The sequence below is a fragment of the Oncorhynchus gorbuscha genome, linkage group LG18 (genome assembly GCF_021184085.1).
Source record: "Oncorhynchus gorbuscha isolate QuinsamMale2020 ecotype Even-year linkage group LG18, OgorEven_v1.0, whole genome shotgun sequence".
Taxonomy (NCBI): domain Eukaryota; kingdom Metazoa; phylum Chordata; class Actinopteri; order Salmoniformes; family Salmonidae; genus Oncorhynchus; species Oncorhynchus gorbuscha.
Genome location: NC_060190.1, coordinates 62,708,998 through 62,723,552, shown reverse-complemented (window position 1 = coordinate 62,723,552; position 14,555 = coordinate 62,708,998).

Below are 14,555 nucleotides of genomic sequence, written 5' to 3'. Positions count from 1 at the left end.
GAGGAAATGTGGGAGGGAGCAGCAGATTCCCATCAGCGTGGCATGTCATTACAGCATGTCACATGACTGTCTGGGGCCTGCTGATGCTCATCAAAGGATTAGACCTGAGGCAAAATAAAACACTCAAATAAGCATGTTAGAAGAAAGACAGGAACGACAAAAAGATTGGTACGTCAGCTCTTGAAGTATTCTGGGTGGTAAAGCACAGACCTGTTCATCTGAGTACAGTACTGTATGTCTACTGTGGTGTGATTGGCAGTTCATGAAATGTTCCTGACATCACAGCAATGGAATACCCATGTAGTATGCTAATGGTGTTTGAGCCTACATTGTGTCACGCCCTGGAAAGTGTGTCAGATGAGATAAAGAGTACTAATGGGTAATAAAACTGCTCTGTTTGCTGTAAGAGCTCCACTGGGGGAACAGGCTCTTACATAATCAAACAATAACGCAATTGCCAGCTGGAACTGACCTTTAGATGGGCCACTCAATAGTGCTTGTTGATAATTAAATGGGCCTGTGGGTGATTCTCTTTTTTGTTTATGGGGGTAGTCTGAGGATTGCATTCCTCACTTGGACTATTGAATGTTTTAAGCTGTTTTTATCAGGGTGAAATATGGGTCAAAACCTGTTCTGTTTTCACCAGTCAGCATTGTCCAGCTGAGGACAGCTGATTGTGGTGTGATTGTGTTGTTAGAGGAGTATGCAGTGCTTGAGATCCAATGGCAGAGGTAGAGGTGGTGACTAAGCAGTAAGTACTAGGTAGAGCTGAGGGAGAGGCAGGGCTGTGATGGTGGCAGGCATCACATCCCACAGCTCTGCGATCTATGCAGAGGAATCCTCTCTGTATCCTTGCAGCTTAACACTGTGCTACCACAGACACAAGTCCTACAAGTCCTTGCTGCATGGGACCAGACCAGTCCAACCTCTGAGCTGGAAATGGGAGGAATTTGCACGGTGGCTGAAGGGGTATGTTCCACTCTAATATATCCCATCCCTGAGTGTGTAACCTTAATATGCACTAATCAATTAGGTGCCCACCCACACACCATTCATCTCCTGTGGTGGTAGACTGTGGGCTCCCAGTTTAAAGTCAGGGGAAACTCCAGCCTCCTCACATCTGTACAGTGTTAGCAGCACTCCCAGATTTATTAGAACCACAAACGAACACGGACACACCTTCCCTTCCCCCCCAGGCCAGCTGCATGGGGTAACGCAGGGACACTTTCTACTGTACGTAGTACAGACATTATGGAGCTTGTGGGAATGTGCAGCATACAAAGCAGGTATAAAGAATTTTGAATGGTACATAAATATCACATGCTGTTGTTAGATTGTTACACAGACAACAATGTATCTGAGTTGTGTGTCTGCTTAACAGATGATCTTAGTTAAGAGCATTAACATTATGTAGGTTTACTTTTGTCAAGGGTTCAAGATTTTGAAATACAACTGACAGCTACAATTCCAGCTCTTGGCAGGCTGCAGTGAGTCAATCCATGAGAGGATGATTGTATTTGTCTGTGATAGATACTCTGTCAGAGGGTTTGGTGCCAGAAGTTGCTGTAGACCTGGCACTCTGACTGTCCCATTCTTGGAGGTGCTCAGCTTGGCAGCGTTAGGGTCAGCCTGAACAAGAATGTGAAACACTGAGCACATTGTGACAGCCTCTAATCATAAACAGAACTGATTTTAAATCACCATATTGAGAGAAGACGAGGCATGTTGTCATCTGCCAAGCGGTGGGAACATCTATTAAACATGAATCAAGTCAATGACGAGCTCTGTCAATGTAGCTGATTGATGCTCATAGATTTCATTGGATGAATCTGGTTAGGCACTTGGCAGCAGCCATTGTATCAGTTTGAGATTTTACAACTGCACTTACAGCACATGGATCAATGCATTACACATGACCTGCCCTAGGCACATGTTTTACTGTGAAAACACCCACTCCATTGGACATGCCACAACCCTCCCTGACTCCTCTGACCACTGGTCTGTGTAAAAAGCCCTTTTCTGTCTCCTGTCCAAATGGTGATGGTACGCTGTTCAAAATGAGATTTTCTGTTCACATTGTAACGCTATTGTGTGCATATATGCAATGAAAATGGGTGGAGAATGATTTGGGCCCTTGCTTTATTTTCCTTAGAAGAAAGGTTGACATTGCATAAGTAGGTCCAGTATCCATATACTGTTGAATATCTACTACCCTTCTCCATAGTTTGGGGTATTTGACAATGACCTTTTTCAGTGTGTATTCATTGTCCAATTCTAGACTCCAAACTCAGGAGTCAGTGGTAATAACAACAACTGGTGAATTGTATCATGTATCAGGCACACACACACAGTGGCAAGCATAATTTCCCCTCACACAGGAAAGGGGAAATTATCACCTCAGGCAAGTAAATGCAGGTGTATTAAGAAGTCAATGAGAAATTCATGTGTAGATAATTTCACAGTGAGCACATGTGACCTTTGCCAATGATGCCACTCAAAGCTGTAGGTGGTGTTTCACTGACTGCTAAATTAAGTCCTAGGAGACCACAATGCACGCTACAGTGGCTCACACCTTTCATTGTGTAAAACAGAGTAACACGCAGGAACATGGATTCAATCTTTAGGAGATCAAAATTAGAATATTGTCCAAGACGGGCTACATCTGAATTAAAACTATTTCTAGCAGGTTGCTTGTGTAACAGTATGACTTTACGTCCCCTCGCCCGCGAACCAGGGACCTTCTGCACACATCAACAACAGTCACCCACGAAGCATCGTTACCCATCGCTCCACAAAAGCCGCAGCCCTTGCAGAGCAAGGGGAACTACTACTTCAAGGTCTCAGAGCAAGTGACGTAACCGATTGAAACGCTATTTAGCGCACACCGCTAACTAAGCTAGCCGTTTCACATTCGTTACACTCGCCCCCCTTTTGACCTTCCTCCTTTTTCCGCAGCAACCAGTAATCCGGGTCAACAGCATCAATGTAACAGTATAATTTTAAACCGTCCCCACGTCCATACCCGGGCGCGAACCAGGGACCTTCTGCACACATCGACAACAGTCACCCTCGAAGCATCGTTACACATCGCTCCACAAAAGCCGCGGCCCTTGCAGAGCAAGGGGAACTACTACTTCAAGGTCTCAGAGCAAGTGACGTAACCGATTGAAACGCTATTTAGCGCACACTGCTAACTAAGCTAGCCGTTTCACATCCGTTACACTTGTGAGGTGCTCAATTATTAAGATTTCCAACATTTTTATTCATACAGAAGTACCGAATCGACCTGATTATTCTTGACCCTGTTTGTGAACAGTCATCTGTGCAAAGAGTTTTCTAGGGTTAAGAGGAGACACAATGCTTTTTCAATTATTGCAAGCCACTTACGGGAGATCACAAAATCCTCTGTGCTGCTTTTGTGATGAATCACTCTTGAGATTATTATCAATTAGAGCTCACAACCCGTTAAAGCTACATGCAAAGTCAACCACAACATCAAATATTTTTCTGCTGAATAAAGATCTCCTCACACTCTATCCATAGAGCCTATTAAAGGAGAGGTAGAGGTCCATCCTCTGAACCTCATCCTCTCATCTCCCCATTCCTTCTCCTGTACCTACCTCCTATTACTGCCAAGCGCTCAACCTCTAACTCTCTCTGCCCGTAACCACTTTCCATCTCTATCTTCCTTTCCTAGCACCTTTCCTTCCTTACCCTTTCTCTTTCCCTCGCCTCTCCTCTTACTCTCAAGCCTCTCTGCATCGTGTCCAGTATCATAAGAATCTAATGTGAAGGCTGGCCACTCTCCCCCTGCTTAAATCTCTCCATAATAGAGCCCAAGGGTATCTGAAATTGAGTGTGAAGACTGCATCAAGGTCGTTTACTCCATCCACCCTGCTAGATAGTGATGGATGTCTTGTCTGATTTCTTGATTTGGCTGTCCTACTTGGGGTAGGCACACCCCTTAGCAGTTGGTGAGAAGGGGAGAGTGTTTAGTTTCAGAGGACAGCTAGATAGCCATTCCTGGGGGAGTGGGGGTGAAAGATACAACACATGAGTGCCCATGGAGGGAATCGTTCCTGGGTTACTGTATCAGTGCTTTAAGTAAACACTTAAATATGTATTGATTGCTGGTTGGATGTTGCTCTGTCTGTCAATGCACTAATCTGCCAAATTGATTGCATCTCTGCAGCATTGTGTGTGACCAAACAGCTGGATCCAGTCTAAACACTATAAACACTATCCATACTTGGCTGAAACCTCGCCCTAGGGCCGGTGATTTATAGTCCAGTAGATTGTGTGTACTTCTGGGAATTACTATATAAGAACATTGCAGAAAACCCTTCCAATCTCTCTCCCAATGCTTAGCCAGCGACGACCTGATGCACATACTGTACAACGGAGATGCATTGGTCATATTTTCATGTTTTGACATTTGACTATTCTACCTAAAATATGTGTCCCTCTTGGCTCATTTCTCACCTATTTTTGAAAATGCAAATTGCATGATTTTGTGAATTTGAGATAATGGAGTAGATGTAATATATAATCTCTTTGATATAAGAGAATTTGGGAAACGCAAACCACCCACAAATGAAATCACCATCTTATTATTTATCATCAGGGAGGTAATTGACAAGTGATGCATGATTGTCTTATTCTTTATTCACCATTTTTGGGTTAACAAACCGTGAGATTGGGCCGTGCCTCTGCGTTGCACATTCTCAGCTTGCAGGCCTTTTGTACTGCTGCCTTTTGTGGAGTCTTCCCTAAATTCACTGAAACTCTCTACTGCTGAGTGAGCTGAAGAACACACACACACACTCTGTCTCTCTCTCTCTCTCTCTCTCTCTCTCTCTCTCTCTCTCTCTCTCTCTCTCTCTCTCTCTCTCTCTCTCTCTCTCTCTCTCTCTCTCTCTCTCTCTGATGCACAAAGACTGAAGCGCTGCCAGCATTTCATGGGATAATCTACCTTCCTGAAGGTTTGGCAAAGCCTCCCCCTGCTCCTTATCGGTGTAGTGTGAGCAGCATGTGGTTTCCTGCCAACATATTGGGCTGTGAGCTGCCTCTCCAAACAGGAACATGCATGGAGACATTCCTCTGCTGGAGGAGGAAACTGACCTCAGCCACCGCCCCCTAACCCCCTCCCTGGACACTTGAACACATCGCACACAACTCTCAACACAACCCTCAACTCCTCAGGGTCCTGACCACACTACAATCTCCCCAAACCCACACTGTCCGGGCATGGAGATTAAATGGAGAAGGAATTTGTCTGTGTGTGTGTGTGTGGGGGGGGTGTCTCCATTTTGTGTGACAGCCATAAATAAGACCTGTCCTCTCACTGCCTGCAAAGATGCCCACAGATTTCCAGTGATCAAGAACAACATACACTATCGTTCAAATGTTTGGGGTCACTTTAGAAGTCCTTTAGAATAACATCAAATTGATCAGAAATACAGTGTAGACATTGTTAATGTTGTAAATGACTATTGTAACTGGTATATCTACATAGGCATACAGAGGCCCATTATCAGCAACCATCCCTCCTGTATTCCAATGGCATGTTGTGTTAGCTAATCCAAGTTTATAATTTTAAATGGCTAATTGATCATAAGAAAACCCTTTTGCAATTATGTTAGCGCAGCTGAAAACTGTTGTTCTGATTAAAGAAGCGATAAAACTGGCCTTTTTTAGACTAATTGAGTATCTGGAGCATCAGCATTTGTGGGTTTGATTACAGGCTCAAAATGTCCAGAAACAAAGAACTTTCTTCTGAAACTCGTCAGTCTATTCTTGTTCTGTACACTTGTTCTGTACACAACACGGTGTACTACTGCCTTCACAGAGCAACACAAACTGTCTCTAACCAGAATAGAAAGAGGAGTGGGAGGCCCCGGTGCAAAACTGAGCAGGACAAGTACATTAGATTGTCTAATTTGAGAAACAGACACCTCACAAGTCCTCAACTGGCAGCTTCATTAAATAGCACCCGTTATTAAACTCACAAATGATAATGCTCCAGATACACAACTAGTATTAAGAAAGCCGTTTTTTTGCTTCTCTTTTAATTAAAAAAATTACACATATATATTTACCTTTTATTTAACTAGACAAGTCAGTTAAGAACAAATTCTTATTTTCAATGACGGCCTAGGAACAGTGGGTTAACTGCCTTGTTCAGGGGCAGAATGGCAGATTTTTACCTTGTCAGCTCGGGGATTTGATCTTGCAACCTTCCGGTTACTACAGCTGTAGAGTGAAATGCTTACTTACAGGCTCTAACCAATAGTGCAAAAAGGTATTAGGTGAACAACAGGTAGGTAAAGAAATAAAACAACAGTAAAAAGACAGGCTATATACAGTAGCGAGGTTATAAAATTAGCGAGGCAACATACAGACACCGGTTAGTCAGGCTGATTGAGGTAGTATGTACATGTAGATATGATTAAAGTGACTATGCATATATGATGAACAGAGAGTAGCAGTAGCGTAAAAGAGGGGTTGGTGGGTCGGACACAATGCAGATAGCCCGGTTAGCCAATGTGCGGGATCACTTGTTGGTCGGCCCAACTGAGGTAGTATGTACACTGTTTGGAGCGAGTGGTCGCATCGGCACTTCGCTCCCGCAGGTAGTATAACTTTTTCATTACATTTCATTACATTTCATTATAGCACAACGGTTTGATTTGTCTAATCTTAGCAATTTCTTCTCAGCTAGCTACATAGCCGTCTTTGTATCAAAGATAATTGCGTAATTATCGTATTTCGCCGTCCTAACGTAGTCTTCACTAGCCAGCTAGCTAACGTCCACTGATTAGCTGCACTGGAAAAACTATTACACTCAACTGAACGACTTGATTAGTGTAGTGTTAGCTAGCTACATAGCTGTCTTTGCTGTCTTCGTATCTTCGTTCCAAGATAATTGTGTTGTTTAGGTTTAGAGTGTGTAGTCTTAGAGTGATTATCTTAATTTACCGAGGTTAGCTAGCCAACTATTTGTCGTCCTTAACGTAGGTGACTCTGCTAGCTAGCCAACAGCTAGCCAACGTCTACTGAATAGAACTCAACAACCCGGTCGCATTCACAGGTAGTATCACATTTTCATTTCATTTCATTACAGTACAACGGTTTGATTTGTTTCATCGTAGCTAGCTACATAGCTAGCTACATAGCCGTCTTTGTATCAAAGATAATTGTGTAGTCTAGAGCGATTTTCTAGGTTAGCTAGCCAGCTATTGTCGTTCTTTTAACGCAACGTAACGTAAACAACACTACTAGCTAGCCAGCTAGCCCCCGAATAGCAGCACTGCAGAAACTATTACACTCAACGGAACGACTTGATTAGTGTAGTGTCAACAACGCACCCACTGCCAGCTAGCCTACTTCAGCAGTACTGTATCATTTTAATCATTTTAGTCAATAAGATTCTTGCTACGTAGCTTAACTTTCTGAACATTCGAGACGTGTAGTCCACTTGTCATTCCAATCTCCTTTGCATTAGCGTAGCCTCTTCTGTAGCCTGTCAACTATGTGTCTGTTTATCCCTGTTCTCTCCTCTCTGCACAGACCATACAAACGCTCCACACCGCGTGGCCGCGGCCACCCTAATCTGGTGGTCCCAGCGCGCACGACCCACGTGGAGTTCCAGGTCTCCGGTAGCCTCTGGAACTGCCGATCTGCGGTCAACAAGGTAGAGTTCATCTCAGCCTATGCCTCCCTCCAGTCCCTCGACTTCTTGGCACTAACGGAAATATGGATCATCACAGATAACACTGCTACTCCTACTGCTCTCTCTTCGTCCGCCCACGTGTTCTCGCACACCCCGAGAACTTCTGGTCAGCGGGGTGGTGGCACCGGGATCCTCATCTCTCCCAAGTGGTCATTCTCTCTTTCTCCCCTTACCCATCTGTCTATCGCCTCCTTTGAATTCCATGCTGTCACAGTTACCAGCCCTTTCAAGCTTAACATCCTTATCATTTATCGCCCTCCAGGTTCCCTCGGAGAGTTCATCAATGAGCTTGATGCCTTGATAAGCTCCTTTCCTGAGGACGGCTCACCTCTCACAGTTCTGGGCGACTTTAACCTCCCCACGTCTACCTTTGACTCATTCCTCTCTGCCTCCTTCTTTCCACTCCTCTCCTCTTTTGACCTCACCCTCTCACCTTCCCCCTACTCACAAGGCAGGCAATACGCTCGACCTCATCTTTACTAGATGCTGTTCTTCCACTAACCTCATTGCAACTCCCCTCCAAGTCTCCGACCACTACCTTGTATCCTTTTCCCTCTCGCTCTCATCCAACACCTCCCACACTGCCCCTACTCGGATGGTATCGCGCCGTCCCAACCTTCGCTCTCTCTCCCCCGCTACTCTCTCCTCTTCCATCCTATCATCTCTTCCCTCCGCTCAAACCTTCTCCAACATATCTCCTGATTCTGCCTCCTCAACCCTCCTCTCCTCCCTCTCTGCATCCTTTGACTCTCTATGTCCCCTATCCTCCAGGCCGGCTCGGTCCTCCCCTCCCGCTCCGTGGCTCGATGACTCATTGCGAGCTCACAAAACAGGGCTCCGGGCAGCCGAGCGGAAATGGAGGAAAACTCGCCTCCCTGCGGACCTGGCATCCTTTCACTCCCTCCTCTCTACATTTTCCTCCTCTGTCTCTGCTGCTAACACCACTTTCTACCACGCTAAATTCCAAGCATCTGGCTCTAACCCTAGGAAGCTCTTTGCCACCTTCTCCTCCCTCCTGAATCCTCCTCCTCCCCCCCCTCCTCCCTCTCTGCAGATGACTTCGTCAACCATTTTGAAAAGAAGGTCAACGACATCCGATCCTCGTTTGCTAAGTCAAACGACACCGCTGGTTCTGCTCACACTGCCCTACCCTGTGCTCTGACCTCTTTCTCCCCTCTCTCTCCAGATGAAATCTCGCGTCTTGTGACGGCCGGCCGCCCAACAACCTACCCGCTTGACCCTATCCCCTCCCCTCTTCTCCAGACCATTTCCGGAGACCTTCTCCCTTACCTCACCTCGCTCATCAACTCATCCCTGACCGCTGGCTACGTCCCTTCCGTCTTCAAGAGAGCGAGAGTTGCACCCCTTCTGAAAAAACCTACACTCGATCCCTCCGATGTCAACAATTACAGACCAGTATCCCTTCTTTCTTTTCTCTCCAAAACTCTTGAACGTGCCGTCCTTGGCCAGCTCTCCCGCTATCTCTCTCTGAATGACCTTCTTGATCCAAATCAGTCAGGTTTCAAGACTAGTCATTCAACTGAGACTGCTCTCCTCTGTATCACGGAGGCGCTCCGCACTGCTAAAGCTAACTCTCTCTCCTCTGCTCTCATCCTTCTAGATCTATCGGCTGCCTTCGATACTGTGAACCATCAGATCCTCCTCTCCACCCTCTCCGAGTTGGGCATCTCCGGTGCGGCTCACGCTTGGATTGCGTCCTACCTGACAGGTCGCTCCTACCAGGTGGCGTGGCGAGAATCTGTCTCCTCACCACGCGCTCTCACCACTGGTGTCCCCCAGGGCTCTGTTCTAGGCCCTCTCCTATTCTCGCTATACACCAAGTCACTTGGCTCTGTCATAACCTCACATGGTCTCTCCTATCATTGCTATGCAGACAACACACAACTAATCTTCTCCTTTCCCCCTTCTGATGACCAGGTGGCGAATCGCATCTCTGCATGTCTGGCAGACATATCAGTGTGGATGACGGATCACCACCTCAAGCTGAACCTCGGCAAGACGGAGCTGCTCTTCCTCCCGGGGAAGGACTGCCCGTTCCATGATCTCGCCATCACGGTTGACAACTCCATTGTGTCCTCCTCCCAGAGCGCAAAGAGCCTTGGCGTGATCCTGGACAACACCCTGTCGTTCTCAACCAACATCAAGGCGGTGGCCCGTTCCTGTAGGTTCATGCTCTACAACATCCGCAGAGTACGACCCTGCCTCACACAGGAAGCGGCGCAGGTCCTAATCCAGGCACTTGTCATCTCCCGTCTGGATTACTGCAACTCGCTGTTGGCTGGGCTCCCTGCCTGTGCCATTAAACCCCTTCAACTCATCCAGAACGCCGCAGCCCATCTGGTGTTCAACCTTCCCAAGTTCTCTCACGTCACCCCGCTCCTCCGTTCTCTCCACTGGCTTCCAGTTGAAGCTCGCATCCGCTACAAGACCATGGTGCTTGCCTACGGAGCTGTGAGGGGAACGGCACCTCAGTACCTCCAGGCTCTGATCAGGCCCTACACCCAAACAAGGGCACTGCGTTCATCCACCTCTGGCCTGCTCGCCTCCCTACCACTGAGGAAGTACAGCTCCCGCTCAGCCCAGTCAAAACTGTTCGCTGCTCTGGCCCCCCCAATGGTGGAACAAACTCCCTCACGACGCCAGGACAGCGGAGTCAATCACCACCTTCCGGAGACACCTGAAACCCCACCTCTTTAAGGAATACCTAGGATAGGATAAGTATTCCCACTCACCCCCCCCCCCCTTAAGATTTAGATGCACTATTGTAAAGTGACTGTTCCACTGGATGTCATAAGGTGAATGCACCAATTTGTAAGTCGCTCTGGATAAGAGCGTCTGCTAAATGATTTAAATGTAAATGTAATGTAAATGTACATGAATGTATGTAGTATGTACATGAATGTAACCAACAATCTAACTAATAGGTTACCTGCTGCCCCTTTAATTAACGCAACAGTTTTCAGCTGTGCTAACATGATTGCAAAATGATTTTCTAATGCTCAATTAGCCTTTTAAAATGATAAACTTGGATTAGCTAACACAACATGCCATTGGAACACAGGAATGATGGTTGCTGATAATGGGCCTCTGTACGCCTATGTAGATATTCCATTAAAAATCAGCGGTTTCCAGCTACAATAGTCATTTGGTGGTGAAGCCCACGTGGTGAAGCCTGATTTCATAGAAGGTTGGGTTATTTTCAATAGGCCAATCATTTTCTTAATTACCATGTAAGAAACAAAATAAAAAGAGGCCAATAATTTGATCAATTACCATGTAAGAAACAAAATAAAAAGAGGTGCTATAATCTCAGTGAGTATAATTTAATATATACGTGAGTGATCATGGCAGAACACCTGCTTTTTATGTAATTGAGCCCTCTGTAATCCCTACATATCCGTATAGTAAATGAAGTTTAAAAAAACAGTTTGATGTCTTCTGTGACCATATGAATGACCCCTGTGATGTAACTGCAATGATGAGACAGATGTTCTTCTTCTTTGTTTTTATACTGTCATACTGTGTTCGATCTTGCCTAGCCATCTTGTTTCAAAAGAGGACCACAATGGAAATAAGTCCCAGACTTTATTGTGTGTTATCGTCCATGATTTCACTCATGTGCATGTTTGGCATTTTAAAGTTGTGTGCTTGTTTTTTTAAATGGTCAAATGAAAAAAACTAAACTAAATAGTCTCTTATCACACTACAGTACACTCAGAGTTAAACACATGTTACTGATCAAACCAGAACTCCTGTGTTTAATTGCTAAATTGTAATTACTTCGTCACTACGGCCAATTTATTGCCTTACCTCCCTAATTTGCACACACTGTATATAGATTTTTTCCTATTGTGTTATTGACTGTACATTTGTTTATTCCATGTGTAACTCTACCAACTCTACCAACAATAACCTACTCAACAAATTGGATGCAGTCTATCACAGTGCCATCCGTTTTGTCACCAAAGCCCCATATACTACCGACAATTGTGACCTGTACGCTCTCGTTGGCTGGCCCTCGCTTCATACTCGTCGCCAAACCCACTGGCTCCAGGTCATCTACAAGACCCTGCTAGGTAAAGTCCCCCCTTATCTCAGCTCGCTGGTCACCATAGCATCACCCACCTGTAGCACGCGCTCCAGCAGGTATATCTCTCTGGTCACCCCCAAAACCAATTATTTCTTTGGCCGCCTCTCCTTCCAGTTCTCTGCTGCCAATGACTGGAATGAACTACAAAAATCTCTGAAACTGGAAACACTTATCTCCCTCACTAGCTTTAAGCACCAGCTGTCAGAGCAGCTCACATATTACTGCACCTGTACATAACCCATCTATAATTTAGCCCAAACAACTACCTCTTTCCCTACTGTATTTATTTTATTTTATTTATTTAGCTCCTTTGCACCCCATTATTTTTATTTCTACTTTGCACATTCTTCCACTGCAAATCTACCATTCCAGTGTTTTACTTGCAATATTGTATTTACTTTGCCACCATAGCCTTTTTTTGCCTTTACCTCCCTTATCTCACCTCATTTGCTCACATCGTATATAGACTTGTTTCTACTGTATTATTGACTGTATGTTTGTTTTACTCCATGTGTAACTCTGTGTCGTTGTATGTGTCGAACTGCTTTGCTTTATCTTGGCCAGGTCGCAATTGTAAATGAGAACTTGTTCTCAACTTGCCTACCTGGTTAAATAAAGGTGAAATAAAAAATAAAAACTCTGTGTTGTTGTTTCTGTCGCACCGCTTTGCTTTATCTTGGCCAGGTCACAGTTGTAAATGAGAACTTGTTCTCAACTGGCCTACCAGGTTAAATAAAGGTGGAATACAAAAATACATTTGAAAAAACTTCACCACCATGTCTATTAGCCACCATGTGAGATTCAGTCAAAGGAAATGTATGTCAGAACTATGGTGCATTTTTGGATGTTGACAGTTTAGTAACATGACAAATAACAGATTATTTTTCTGAACAATAACAAGATTTGGTGAAGGGAATTGGAACACTGATGTGGGTAGAGCTGTTTCTGTCACACTCTTGTATTGCCTAATGCACGGTACTATTTATCGTCTCTGTTTGGTATGATTCCTCATACTCCCCTCTCCCCAATTCTCTTTTCACTGTTTCTTTATAATGTCTCCCTTATTGGGGTGGCAGGTAGCCTAGCGGTTAGCACATTGGTTCGGCAACCGATAGGTTGCTAGTTCACAAGGTGAAAAATCTGTCGATGTGCCTGCCCTTGAGGCAGGCACTTAACCCTAATTGCTTCATGGTCCCCGTTGATAATGGAAGGCCGTGACTCCACTCTCAGGGGGAGTTGGGATATGCAAAAAACACATTTGAAATAGTACAAATATAAGCACCCACATTATTATTGTTACCGTATGGTCAAAAAGCCACATTTTCACTTGAATGAATGACAGAATCAACCAGGCAACACTTAATGTTGTTTTGATTTAATTCAGGTTATCAGTACCATGATGACCCTCTATTACAGCGGCATGCTATGAGCTAAGCAGACACAATCACTGGGTAGACGGCAAAGCCCGTGTGACAGTGTGACAGGAGTGAAGCAGCAGCAGTACATATACTCTTCTCTCCTCTTGGTGAACAGAAGAAGGGAGGGGTTCACAATAGGTCCTGGAGCCGTAGCAAGAGACTAATGAGGCTACATGATTCACGCTTCATCTCCCCCACAGAGAGCCTTGTCCTGAGCAGGAGGGAGGGAGGCCTCCAAAGAGTGCAACGTTTGCCCCCACACATTCCGTGATGAAGTAGCCCACTAAAGCCAGGAGCACAGGCAGATTATATAGGGGGTCCTCCAAGATGTCTGGAATTTTTATGGAAATTAAGAGCAAGAAGGACATTTGTATCTGAATACAAATGTTAATTCAAGGTCAATGTTTAGTATCTGCAGTGCTTGACTTGGACTGAAATAGTTTCCAGTACTCATTTCGGGTGCCGGTACTGTTTATATTTAGGTGCAGGAGCTCCACAATACTTTTGAGCTAATATTGTATAAGAGAAACAGAAGCTCAAGCAGTAGAAAATGTGAGGTGTCGGTACTCAGCTCCGGTGAGCTCCTGCCCAAGTCAAGCACTGAGTATCTGAGATTCCTTAGCATTCCTTCCATCTCTGAAACATTAGGCAATCACTAGTATCTTGAGTCCTTTCAAATGTTGTCAAGTGGACACACTACAACCACAGAGAATGAAACAACTGAAACATTTCCATCTAAATGCAATGACAGTAGGCTAATTATTGGAACAGGTGTTTGTCCCATGCAGCCCTTACTACACAGTGTGTTACATCTGATATTTTATTTAACTAGTCAGTTAAGAACAAATTCTTATTTACAATGATGGCCTACCAAAAGGCAAAAGGCCTGTGGGCAAAACACACATCATGACAAGAGAGACAACACAACACTACATAAAGGGAGATCAAAGACAACAACATAGCATGGTAGCAACACAACATGACAAAAACATTGTAGCGACACAACATGGCAGCAGCACAACATGGTAGCAGCACAAAACATGGTACAGACATTGTTGGGCACAGACAACAGCACAAGGCCTAAGAGGGTTTTTATAAATAAGCAACAACCAGTGTGTCTTGCAACGTTTATACAGATGACCAGTTTACAGAAGAGTATAGAGTGCAGTGATGTGATGTGTCCTATAAGGAGAATTGGTGGCAAATCTGATGGCCGAATGGTAAAGAATACCTAGCAGCTCGAGAGCTTTCACTTAACAATTACTTTTGCATTTGGTTAGTACACAGACAGCAG